At 35.6% G+C, this 12,416-nt stretch overlaps 1 protein-coding gene across 6 annotated transcripts in view; it reads right to left on the bottom strand.

Moving 5' to 3' along the window:
• The window catches only part of LOC120766575 (complexin), a 215,084-nt gene that overhangs the window by 60,666 nt on the left and 142,002 nt on the right, over window positions 1-12,416 (bottom strand). Inside the window, exon 1 of one of the 6 annotated variants that reach the window (XR_005704608.1) lies at window positions 3,411-3,919. The exons of the other annotated variants lie outside the window; for them this stretch is intronic. The gene's annotated coding sequence lies outside the window, so the exon portion shown is untranslated. Of the gene's footprint in view, window positions 1-3,410; window positions 3,920-12,416 lie in introns of those variants that run through there. 6 annotated transcript variants of the gene reach the window in all.

Raw genomic sequence — 12,416 nt, forward strand, 5'->3', positions numbered from 1 at the left:
AACGTTTTTAAGTATCTTTTATTGAGGTTAGTTGGAAAAATGTTGAAATTAATACTGGCATAAATTAAGAAAAATCCCAGGCAACGATTATTAGAGATACCGAACATATTCAAGATATCAGGATATTCTATATAAAGAGGAAGAACATATTCAAATATGGAAAGCGTTATGTTTATAATACATTCATTTATTTAAAAGGAAGTCAGAGGGCATAAGTAATAACGTGTTAGTCAAGTGCTATTTGAGCAAAAAATAATATCTTTTCATAACTCGTACAGACTTCAGGTGCTGCGTCTAATTCGAGTAGATATTATTTAAATATATTTGCTAAATTTTCAATAAAAAACACAATTATATAATTTTAAATTTTGGTAATATAAGGTCTTCAGTTAAATTTTAAGATTTGATAATAGATAATTGTTTTCCTGTATATAATATATAGGGTTTGTTTACATAAAGCTGCCAAGGGAGTGATATCTCGCTGATTTTCGTAATACCCCTTAAACGTTTCGACATATTTTTCAATTTCTTAATTTCATTTTAAAATAATGGAATGTATAAAAGCTTTCAATGTTGTCCTTTTTGCAGCAAAATTTCTCTCAAAAATTATTTTTCAACTAAAAAATCTAAATTTTTTATACAGAGTCAAAAAGTCATATATATGATAAAGCGCCTGAAATTATGCAATTAAATTTTTTTTGCTTCTCTCACTCTTCTTTTTCGACATTTTGAATTCAGAAAATTTTTTTATTCTAAAAACAAAGTCACCCAACCACCATTAATCAATAATTCCTGCTGTCGCTTTGTGTTAGCGCAGAAATTCCCACATTACATATGTACAAATAAATGCCTGAATGAATATTGTAAAGAGCTACTTTATCAGCGCTTTTGTGTGTACTTGAATTATTAACATTAGAGCGATTTCGGGTTGTGCTCTATTATTCATGTGCTCATGTGACATGTGCGGCCACAGTTAAATAGCACGAATATTCTTTTCAACATGTTGGCTGCCACAAGAGCACACATAAATTAAATACCAAGCTTTTCGGCGCACACAGCATTAAATAACACGTGTATATGTGTGTTTATTAATGGTATGTGTAGCAGGCAACAAATTCAATGAATTTACTGTCTCTTCACTTGCTTTGTTGCTATTAAAGCACAAACTCTATAAGTGTATGTGGGCAAACACAGCCGAAAACAAAGCCATGTGAACACGTACAAAAATGTATGCAGGTATACGTGTGTTTAAAAGTTGTGTATGCTGCATAAATTATTTAAGTAGCACAAGGCTAGAAACATAGAAAACAACAAAGCCATTCGAAAAATATGTTTCAATGCTGCAAGCGACATTGACGACGGCCATTGTGGTCGCAGCTGGCTGGAAATTTGGAAGAGCTAAATTTTTGGCAACTTGCCAAAATTTTATGGCCAACCAACACACCAACACACTAGCACACGCAGAGGCTTACAATTAAATGCGCGAATTTTTCGCCAACTAGTGTGTTATATAAGACAAAATTTAAAGCTGTGTTAGGCGCTTAAAACTATGCTGCATTGTAAAAACATATTTTATTTGTCTCGGCATAAAAATGTGAAATGTAAAATTTTTTTTTTGATATTTTTGCAATGCCTTTTAGCTATTTGCCTCAACTTTTCTAAAGCTTTTATTGTTGTCTTGCTCAACTTATTGCATTTTCGCTGTTTTTCCCTTTCTCTAGGTGCCTTTAGTTTTGTGAGCAGACTAGAAAAGAAATCCGCAAATAAAGCAAAAGTTTTGCGCACAACATCAGTATGAGTTGAGCGGAAACAATAAACAAGCAGCACAAGAGTTGCAGCTGTGCTGGCGCCAAAGACATTGGGGAGCAAAACTATTGCACAAACCTTGAACCTTTGCCATAGTGTCTTTGTCTTAACGGCACAGAGCGCCAAGTTGCCAAGTCTTGCTTTACAAGAAGTATGCCAACATGCAGAAAACACACACAAGCGCATTTTTACACACACAAACATATCTCTTTATATATATGTTTATGCATGCATGCATTTGCTTAATGCGTTGATTGTCAGGCGCAAATTTGTGCCAAGAAAAAAGCAAAAAATCGATAATGTGAAAAAATGTGCACGAAATGAGCGCAAACGGTCACATGGTAGCGGCGCTGCTTGTTCACTTGCAAGTGCGCTTCACACGCTTTGCAAAGCAATGTAAAAATATATGATACTTTTTACTATTTTATGCGTTACTAAGTCACACATTAGCTGGGCACTTTATTAAGTGGTTAGCGTTCTGTCATAAACTGCTAATAAATATTAAATTACGCACAAGTAATTGCTTTTTCGTTTTTTGCGGCCTAAAGGTATGCTACATTATTCAACGTTGCCAATGCAATTTTGCGCAAATTTCTATTGTGCTAGTGGCAAATTATTAATAAGTTTCACTAGCAACACGCACTACTTTAAGTATGCAACGTTTTTTGCTTCACAAATATGTAAAAACTTGCACGTAACGCGTAACATATATTAGCGTTTACACGCCATTCACCTCGCCTACTTTTAGGCTGCTTCAATTGATCGAAATTATCTTTTTCTTACATTAAAAATACACTTAGGCTAGCACTTACATTTTGTTTGGTTGTAGTTAAAGTTGTTTGTAGCGTAAACGTTGTATTTGTAGTAGGAGAAAGGCGGCGTGTAGATATGTATTTAGTAATAGGCGCAGTGAAGTTTACAGAAAAATAGTGAAATTGTAGTTGAGTAGTGTTTAAGTTGTGGAAAGTGACCAAGTAAGCATTGAAAAGTCGTTGACAGTGTAGAAATATAGTTTGAAATTGAGTTTGAGGTAAGAAAAGTAGGTAGCTAAGTGATTTAAGAAAAGCTTTAAGGCGAAAAATTGTATACAGCCTAGAGACTGAAGTCTTTAATGAAGCTTTGAGTTGAAAAATTGTATGTATCTCAGAGACTGAAATGTTTAATGAAATATTTTCTTCAATGAAAGATACTGACTAAAAACCTCACTGTTTAATTTGGGTTTGATTTGAAAAGCTGAATAGCGTTTGAAAAAGTTTTACTGTGAATGGTTTTCTTAACTCAGGTCAACTAATTTGTATAACATTTAGTAAAAAAATTATTTTTGAAAATTTTTGAATAATTTTCCTTACTAAATTGGCTTTCGAAACCTTTTTCGTGACTTCAAGAAACTTTCAAAATTATTTAAATATCTTGAACTTCTACAAAAACGTTGCATTTCCACCTCACTTTCATTCCAATAAAAACTAAAGTTCAGTCTACGAAAACACGCTACCTCATTTGCACACGGCACTTGAAAAGTCTTGACCAAGTTGCACTAATATTTCTTTTCAACACTGACAACATTGTTACAAAAAAAAGAGAAAAATATTTGTTTCAAATCATACCAATGAAATTCATGATTCCTTGGCGCTTTCACTAAATACTATCTCGTTGTTGAGCCCGTTTTGTACGTGTGTGTTGAATGCGTTACGCTGTGCCGCCTTGCGTTCCGCTTCACCAAATCTACTTATAGGCGCACACAATTACGCTATGCACTATTGCTCAACTGCAATGCAATGTTATGTGTTGAGCTTTGCTATGCCGCAAACCGTCTACCCGTCTGACTGTCCGTCACTAAGGCCACTGAATTTGGTCGTCGTCGTTGTCGCTTGCACAGCGACTGTCACGCCTCACAGCCTTCAGCCGAAATCGTTGTCGTCGCGTTCTTCTTCGTCGTTACATTCGGCCACTCCGATGTTGTTGTTGCGTTGTTTGTCAAACACACTGTCACTATTTTGCCGTAGTACTGTTGTTGTATTAATAGTTTGACTATAACTGCTTGTACTAGTATAAGTGTTTGTGTTAGTGATGTTGGTGTTGGTGGTGTTGGCAACTAGTGCTGCCACCAGGTACAACTTGGACTGACGCACTTTGTGCACTGAACTGACGACGGCCATGGCACTGGCTGTCAACTGGCGACCCAGAAGAATGCCCAACGACTGCAGTGACTGGTTTTTGAAGTCGCATCTACGAAGCATCGCTGGAAAGTTGCTGCTACTGCTGCAGTCGTTCAAGGGCCGAAGCGGCAAGATGATGCGAGGGTTGCTGTGCGTTCGTAGTGGTGAGCAGCGGTGAGCGGCAATTTAGCGGTGGTTGTGGAATGCGCTCGCAGCCGAGCGCACGTCAAGCTGCCGAAGTGGCGAGTGATTTGCCGAGCGCGTCGCTCATTGACTAACTGACTTGCTGACCGAGCGACCGACTTAGCGTTATAAATCGAAATTAAGTTGGCGAAAACTTTGCGTGGCTTATTTCCTGGTAAGGTTGAGTCGCCTGTTGGTATTCAACTTATTTAACAAATGCCTACACTCGAGCGCCATTTTAAGTTTTAGAGGTATACCTCTAGGCGCTATAGCAATTTACTTAACACGCACTTTATAAATGTGGTGTACTTTGGGCCGCCTGTTGTGCGTTGTACTGGTTGCGCTAAACTTCAAACTTCAACTGTTCATTGCGTGCTGTGTGCGCTAACGTTTTGGGTACCCTTCGACTTCTCATGCTTATATCGCAAGCCCGATCACGAAGTTAATTTGCTGCTGCTGCTGCTGCCGGAGTCTGTGTTAAAGCACAGCATCACGGCGCTAAGATGGAGTCGAGCGATGTGGGTGCTAACGCTGCTGCGAGTTGTCGCTAGACGTGGTTTGTGTCCGAAAATCGTGGAAAGCAGCAAACGCTCGGTTGTTTGTCGAAACGAGTGTTAACGGTGCGTTGCTCGTGACAAGCTCGCAGGGGTTGAAATTGAAGGCAGCGGGCGGCAAGCAATGCGTATTAAATGCAGGAAGAAAGAAAGAGGGAGGGACGTGCTATTGATGGTCGGAGCTGCGCAGTTGAAAATCTATGTAGTTGTGGGTGGCAAAGTATTTTTTTCCATGCTAGCGAGAGCGAGAGAGAAGGAGCGCGCACTCTCTTTGCAGGCGCTCTGCCTGGCGTGAGTATGCGCATTCGCGAGCTGCATTGGAGCGCACAAAACAGAGAGCGGCCGTGTTAAAGCTTTGGTGGAGGTAGGTGTATCTTTGACTCGGTTGGCTCGTAGTGGTCACATGGCCGAATGCTTACTTTGTAAGCAGTGTTGCAGTTGTGTGTGTGTTTCTATCACAAGCATAACACTTCGTGACATCGAAAATGTGTTCGATGTGCGTAAGAGGGATGGCTGTAGAAAACCGACAATCACAATCAAAGTTATAGCCAACGTCGTGCGCCGTGCGTCGCTGCCAGCGCCAAGTCTGCTGCTGCAGCACTATTAGCTTGTGTGCTTACCGTTAGCGTGCACTCAGATATTTCGCCATGCAAATTGCTTTCGAGTGAGTGCAATCGCTTTTATCGCGCACGTGCTAGCAACAATTTCAGTCATATGTTATGATTTGAGTGTGCTTTTAGGCGCAAACGCCATTCGCTGTTAACTCAAAGCAAAGGTGTTGCAGTTGTGGTGCTATTAAACTACTCGAGTTACGAGTGAGTGGAAACTTCATTCGTGTGAAACTGAGCGGTTTGTATTTGTTAGGGTATAAAATGAATGAGTGATATGGCTTATCACGTGGATAAGTAATGAGACTTTACTCAAACGTGGTAAACTTGGTTATTTCGCTATAAGATTGTATTTCTTTTTTATTTGGAGTTAATTGTGATGAAGTCTAGTTTTTTAAATTGTTAGGATAGTATAGTTGCAAAATAACATTGTTGGTTATGAATATTATAACTTTGCAGAATTAAAAGTTGCAAAATATTATATAGTATTTTTATATGAAATATTTAAGGAAAACGATTTTTTATTGAAACATAAAACATAAGTTATAAGATAAAAATTAGTGGCCTACAATTTTGTAATATGAAATCAAATTTGTTACCGAATTCGCAGAGTTGGTTGTTCATAAAAGCATTGATTCAGTACAGGCTTCCGTATTGAATCACTGTCAGAAAATGCTATGGGTAAAAATAAAGTAAATCCAAGAATCTGAGTTCAGTACTTAAAATTTTATTATGGTCATAGATTTCTCTTTCGTAGAATGGAAACTCTTAATATGCAAAAAATTCGGAGCGCACCCAAAAGGATAGCTGGTTCTACGTTTAGGTGAAGAGCTATTTTGTGTAGAATAACCTCATATCACAACATAAGCTTTAATAACCATTAAAAAACCAAAAAGTGATATCTGCATCAAGTTTCTCTTGATACTAAAATTATGAAGACTCAACACTCAATGCTCTGAAAAAAAATTTATAGATGATATGAAAATTCTGTGAAAAAGTTCGAAGAATTTTTAAGCCTCAGCAGAAAATGGAAATAAATTTGACAGAAACAACTCCGAAAAGAGTACTTGAATTCTAAAGAAGAAAATAAAATTTCAATAAACAGAGATGCAGAAGAAAATTAATATTTTTGCAAGAGCTCGTTAAACTATCCACACCATTTTCAATATAATTTTTGGTGTCCTTTTAAAAGCAACCAGATTATTTTTGAACTATGATATATGCATAACCGGTGCTTATATTATACTCAGCACGTAAATCCACCTTACAAGGTACAATATATTTTTAATATAATATGTAATATAAAAAATCATATATTTCAAAAATATAATATGGTAAAGCAAAGGTACATATTTGAGCATTGCCTCCTTAAACTTTGATATAAAAATACTTAAAACAGCGTTGCGACCTCATCTCCCTGGTTGTCTTACACAATAAGTGCTCTTGCTGTGAGCAGCAGAACTTCATGTTTGAACATCGGAAACAAAAAACACCTTAAAATTTAAATTTTTTCTTAGACTTTCAACCAAAAATCTCATTTTGTGGTAAAATAATTATACACCACATTTCTTTCAGTGTAAGCAAACATTTTTCCGTTCGAAATACAAAAAAATCTCGATTTATAATCCTGGTATATTGTTAAGCAATTCTGATTTAGCTGAATTCAGCTGTTTGGTTTATGTATTTTCTGAGTAAATTTTCAATAGTAAAGTACATATTATTAAAACAGAGATTTCAGCAATCATACAACTTGCTCATATTTTAAAGAAATCTTAAATTCTTGATTAGCAATTAAGGTTCGTTACGAAATTAGGTAAAATAAGGAAGAATAATAAATACATTAAATAAAAAAAGAAGAAAAACTTTTGTTGTACAAGATAAAAGTGAAGAACACACAAGTTAAGTGAATTTTTCATATAAATTTTCAGGATATTCGAAAAGACTCTGTATACAAAATTTATAGATTTTTCTAATACCTATAACTTTGGCATTTACTTTTTTCTATAGAATTCGCAGTTTCGCCATAAATCTAGATAAACCGCTTTTACTCAGCCATGATCCATCATTTCCCTTTCCCGGCCTCTGTTTGGTAGTAAATTATTTTTCTTTCAATGGCTGTTATTATACTAAGATTTTTTCTTTTTTTTGTTTGTTTCCCCTGCTCTAAAAATATTGTACACAATTGAAAGAAGAAGAAATTATGTAACACGTCAGTAGTTTTGGTATTTCTGTAAGTTATATATTTTATATATTAATCATGTTTTAAATTTCAAAATAAATTTTGAGTATATACTTATGTCGATTTTGGAGGCTAACTTCGAAAGTCTCAGTGTTCTTTTCGCTTCTTTTGACTGAGAGAAAATAGTTCATATTTTCTTTTCAAAAATATTCTTGCATATATTTAAAATAAATATTTCACTTTTTCTTAGTTCAGTTTTTATAAAAATATGTGCCATTAAGGTCTTAGGTATATTGCAGCAAATGTCTAGAGCAAGGCAGCAGGGAAATAATGGAACATCTCTTGTGTGCTCTTCCCGCATTGGTAAGACTACGCTATGATACACTAGAAGAGGTATCGGTACGGAGGCCACAGATTCTGTTAAAATTCGTGTCAAGCGCAGGCATCTTAAAGGATGACTACTAAAACTGCTCTATGCGTGGAAAAACACTAAAAGTAGGCAGATTTTATTCCTTCAATTATTCACCATTTAAAATTAATTTAGCGAAAACATAATTTATATAAAAAAGATCGAAACAGAATATTCTACAACTGAATTATGTGAATATGCTAAACTATTTACTATAATCCAACCACAATTACTCATGCCAATCTTATTAGAAATACTTGAATGCTGGCAGGTCAGGCAGTCGGAAACAACCATGCAGACAAACAATCATACATACATGGACAAGAATATACAACAAGCTATGCAATGCTCATTGGACCTTTCAATTACTACTCACTATAATCTGAAGAATCATGGACATTAACGCACACACATACATTTACGCATTTGTTGCGTGTCACGCTGATGATGAGGTTACTTAATTCCTAAGCACTTCACAACTTTTATACCACCACTCTAATACGACTTCCGTCGAAGATCAGCAATTCTTCACACTTGAGATGATTGCACTAGTTGAACCCACGACTTTATGCTTTTTATCTTATTTTTCTTTTCTACTGCTTGCCATCTACATGGTCACTCCGCAGCAATAAGCCTTTTTTAGCATAAGGACTAGAAGAAATGCCGAGTATTTCTGTACAACGGACGCAAATTCCTTGGCGTGGAAGACAATCAGGCGAAAATATGTTAAGAAAATGCGGACAATTATCTGTAGGCCTTTTGCATTTTTTGTAGTTTGATGCGCAGCTATAAGCTGCTTCGTTGTGGCTAAGCTGTTGCTAACGCCAAGAGCTCAAGAGTAGTGTGTGGTACTTTAATTTCCACTATGATTTGCACATACAACAACAAAGCAAAGCTATGCCTTAGTATGTCATTATAATGAGATATGCAGTGAGAGCAATTTGGCGGTGGTTGGGGGGATGAATTTTGCAAATTTCAGCTAAAGTGTGAGGCGACTAAGCTTGTGCCTGCATGTATATATGTATTTATGTAGTTAATGCTTTAGTAAATGAAATTTGAAAGCAAAAATACTGGATTATTATTACTGAGTAAAGATATCTAAGCTTAAGAGGAAGTACATAAAGGGGTTGTTTCTACAACAATTATCCAAAAGGAGTTGAACTGTGCATTATCCATTTATTCAATTTTTTTCTGCTAAACTTTATTTTTTTAGTAAAGGGCATCATACACAATCTGTGTTCTGACGTTTTCAACATATTCTCACTTCCCTTTCTTCTAATAGTATAAGTAAGAGGTCCTAATGCAGACTCTGACTGAAGTAGGCAAGAGGAATAGCTACAAATATCTACTGTGCCAGATCTTTGAGACATTTGCTGACCACAACCTCTTTTCCAGAGGTAAAGTGGTTATATATTCTATTTGTATTGGCAAGTTAATCAAAATTTTCTACCAAATATATCCATTGGTAGTCGATGAATTTTTTAAATGGGAACAACAGATACATATCTGGATATTTGTGTGGCAAGTACCAATTTCTATGATAATTTCTGTCTCGTTTAAGGTTTTGTAGTTAAAATTGGCATGAACTAATAATCCTAAAGTTGCAAAAAGTCTCTAATCCATCCTTTTTTTCGAGTTTCAAAGCTGTTTTTTATAATAACTTCTCAGAGGTCTAACGCTTAGGCGTTGAGTTCACACCGAATCGACAGTGTGTTATTAAATCAAGAAACAATTCTCTGAAAAGGTAACTACGAACCTTAATGGACACTGAGTGTAGTAGGGAAGAAACAAATTTTCTGTGTTACTAATTTTTTAGATAGGAAAACATGAAACCTGCAAATAAGTTCAAGACTAGGTCTCGAAGTTTCCTTGTATCCGATTGAAAGAGGTGAGATAATGGCTTCATTCTCTTTAACTAACTCAAAGCGATTTCGTAGAAATTCGGTTAGCACTTAATAGGAAGTTTAGATTAATTTGGCAATCAGAATATCTGACATTTAAGGTTTGGGCATACAATAGTTCGCATAAATATCCATTGAGAAGAAGCCCAAGTACGTATTGATATCCAAGGTGGTATTATAACCCAACTAATCATCTAGTAAGTAGTACAGTGTGATCTAAAATTAAAACTGAAATATTCCTTAATTTTTTTAGTTCAAACTTTTAAAATTCATATGTACATACATACATCGACATGCAACACATACTTGTGTGAGAGATATGCGTTTAGCACTCAAGTGTGACAATTGATAAGCGCATTGCTCATTTGCCTTTTACGCACCCTCATATGCGCATTCAGCGGTAATTTCGCATTCTTCGCAATTCTTTTTTCCTCTAAATGGAATTTAACGCATTTAGCGGCGCCGCACGTGTGGCATAGTTTCAAATTTAATTCGCATTAAATTGCCTCACATTCCAAACACTCTTGAGAATGAGAGTGAATGCTTAGTGAAGTACATAGTAGAACATATGTATCTGTATATATGAGTGTGAAAGTGCTTCCTTGTGTGCGACTTGTATGAGATTATAATTTTTCTTCTATTTTTGCTTAATCCATTTTATTGCTAATATGCTGCATATGACATTTAATTCATGACTTTGTGTCGAATTATATGAGTAAGGAACTCACCCTTATTCGAGTATGTGGGCGGAGGGGAGTAATAGAAAATTAATATGCTTTCTAATTTAATTTGTTTCCTGGAATTGAATTCAATTAATAAATGTCATGAATTACTTCAGTTGACAAAGAAACTAATTCACCTTAAATCTGTATTTGTTAACTGAAGTTTATGTTAAAGAAATCTATAATATGTATATTTGAAACAAAGTTCATGTAATAACAATTGTTCCTGACAATTTGGAAATATATATAACATAAGATTTGCTAAACGGAGATTAAAGCTGTGATTTGTACTTGTAAAGTCCAAGTTGACAATGTCGGAGATCCTTAAAATAAGAGTGAAGAATATATCATATTGAGGTTGGACGATCTCTTGTGCACTTGTCCCGCATTGGCAAGACTACGCTGTAAGCATCTAGGGTCCCCACGGTATCATACACTGGAGGAGGTATCGATTATGAGGCCACAGAGTATGTGTTAATGGATGACTACTCCTCATGGGTCTAGTAACTGAACTCCATCTAGTATTGCATAGGACCAAAACTGGTCTATGTGTGGTTCATTGGCTTACCAGATTAACCTAACCTATGAAGGTTAGCAGAAGTACTGTCCCGATTTTATACATTTTTGACACAAGACTACATTAATATCAGAAAAAATGCTCACCGAATTTCAATAATATGTCTCACAGATTAACCGATTTTTTCGGGCTCCATATGTTCGGTATCTTAGAGCTTATTAGACTTCCGATGATATAAATTTACAGCAAAAAGTTAAAAGCAAAGAAATTAGTAATGAGCAATTTGCTTAAAACCTTTTCGTATAAGTAAAAGTCAGTGTATTTTATCAATCCCTCTTGAATTAAAAATATGTCCTTTTTAATACAAGAATTCTTGAAAAGAAAGAAGTCACCATTTCTGTGAAGGTGCTTCATATTTTAACTCAAGCGCCTGTTTGACTCTGAAAGAGGAGAGAAGTACAAGTCCAACCATGACTAGTCAGCACTGTTACTAGATGACTACAGTTACTTCCACTATTCACTGTTTTTAGGTGAGATCCACCCCTTCAGGAGCAGACTTTCAGAAAAAATATACTCCCAGTCTCTTATTATTTTTCATTTTGTCTGTTTGCAGCGAGATGTCTATGACTCGCATTGACATCAGTATGATGAGAAAGTTGATTGTTGCCATTGAGAGTATAGTCTAGTATAAAACAACCTGAAACTGGTGTGCAAAAACATACAAACTATCTTATTTGCAGTGTAAGTGCCTTCTTAAATAGAAATGACTGTTTTTTGAAAAAATTATATCCATAGAATTTTTTTAGACAGCCATTTTTGCCTGAAATCCCTACAAATTTCTGATAGTCCCAAACTAGAACTGGTGAAATGGTCATGACAGTGGACCCTCGTAGACCAACCTTTTGTAATATAGCTATCCGCCCCAGTTCTGTTAGCTTCTTCTAAGTCTTTCACTTTTCAAGCATCTAAGCGTAGAGAATAAGCACGGTTGAAGTTTAAGTCAAGAAGTTCAGAAAGTTTTTATGCAAAGCCTTTGAAAGCATCCATCTTAATAGAAATGTTAACGAATATTTCTAAGTTTGGTGTACTTGTAGTTCATAGCACAGCTCACATACTGATGAGTTCCATATGAGAAGATTAATTTACACTCTTGGCTTTTTTCATAAAAGATATCTGGGCTAATATTACCAGCCTTCAGATATTACTACTAAACAGTGCTATATTTTACATACTTGATAAATAGCAGATCTATCTTACTTACTATATTATGTGTATTAAGTTTCAAAGTGCTGAAGCTCTAATATTAATAATAATTTTCTTTAACCAAGAAACCAGCGCTAGAGAATGACCTACCAAATATTAATTACTATAGATGTAGTAT

The sequence above is a fragment of the Bactrocera tryoni genome, chromosome 1 (genome assembly GCF_016617805.1).
Source record: "Bactrocera tryoni isolate S06 chromosome 1, CSIRO_BtryS06_freeze2, whole genome shotgun sequence".
Taxonomy (NCBI): Eukaryota; Metazoa; Arthropoda; class Insecta; order Diptera; family Tephritidae; genus Bactrocera; species Bactrocera tryoni.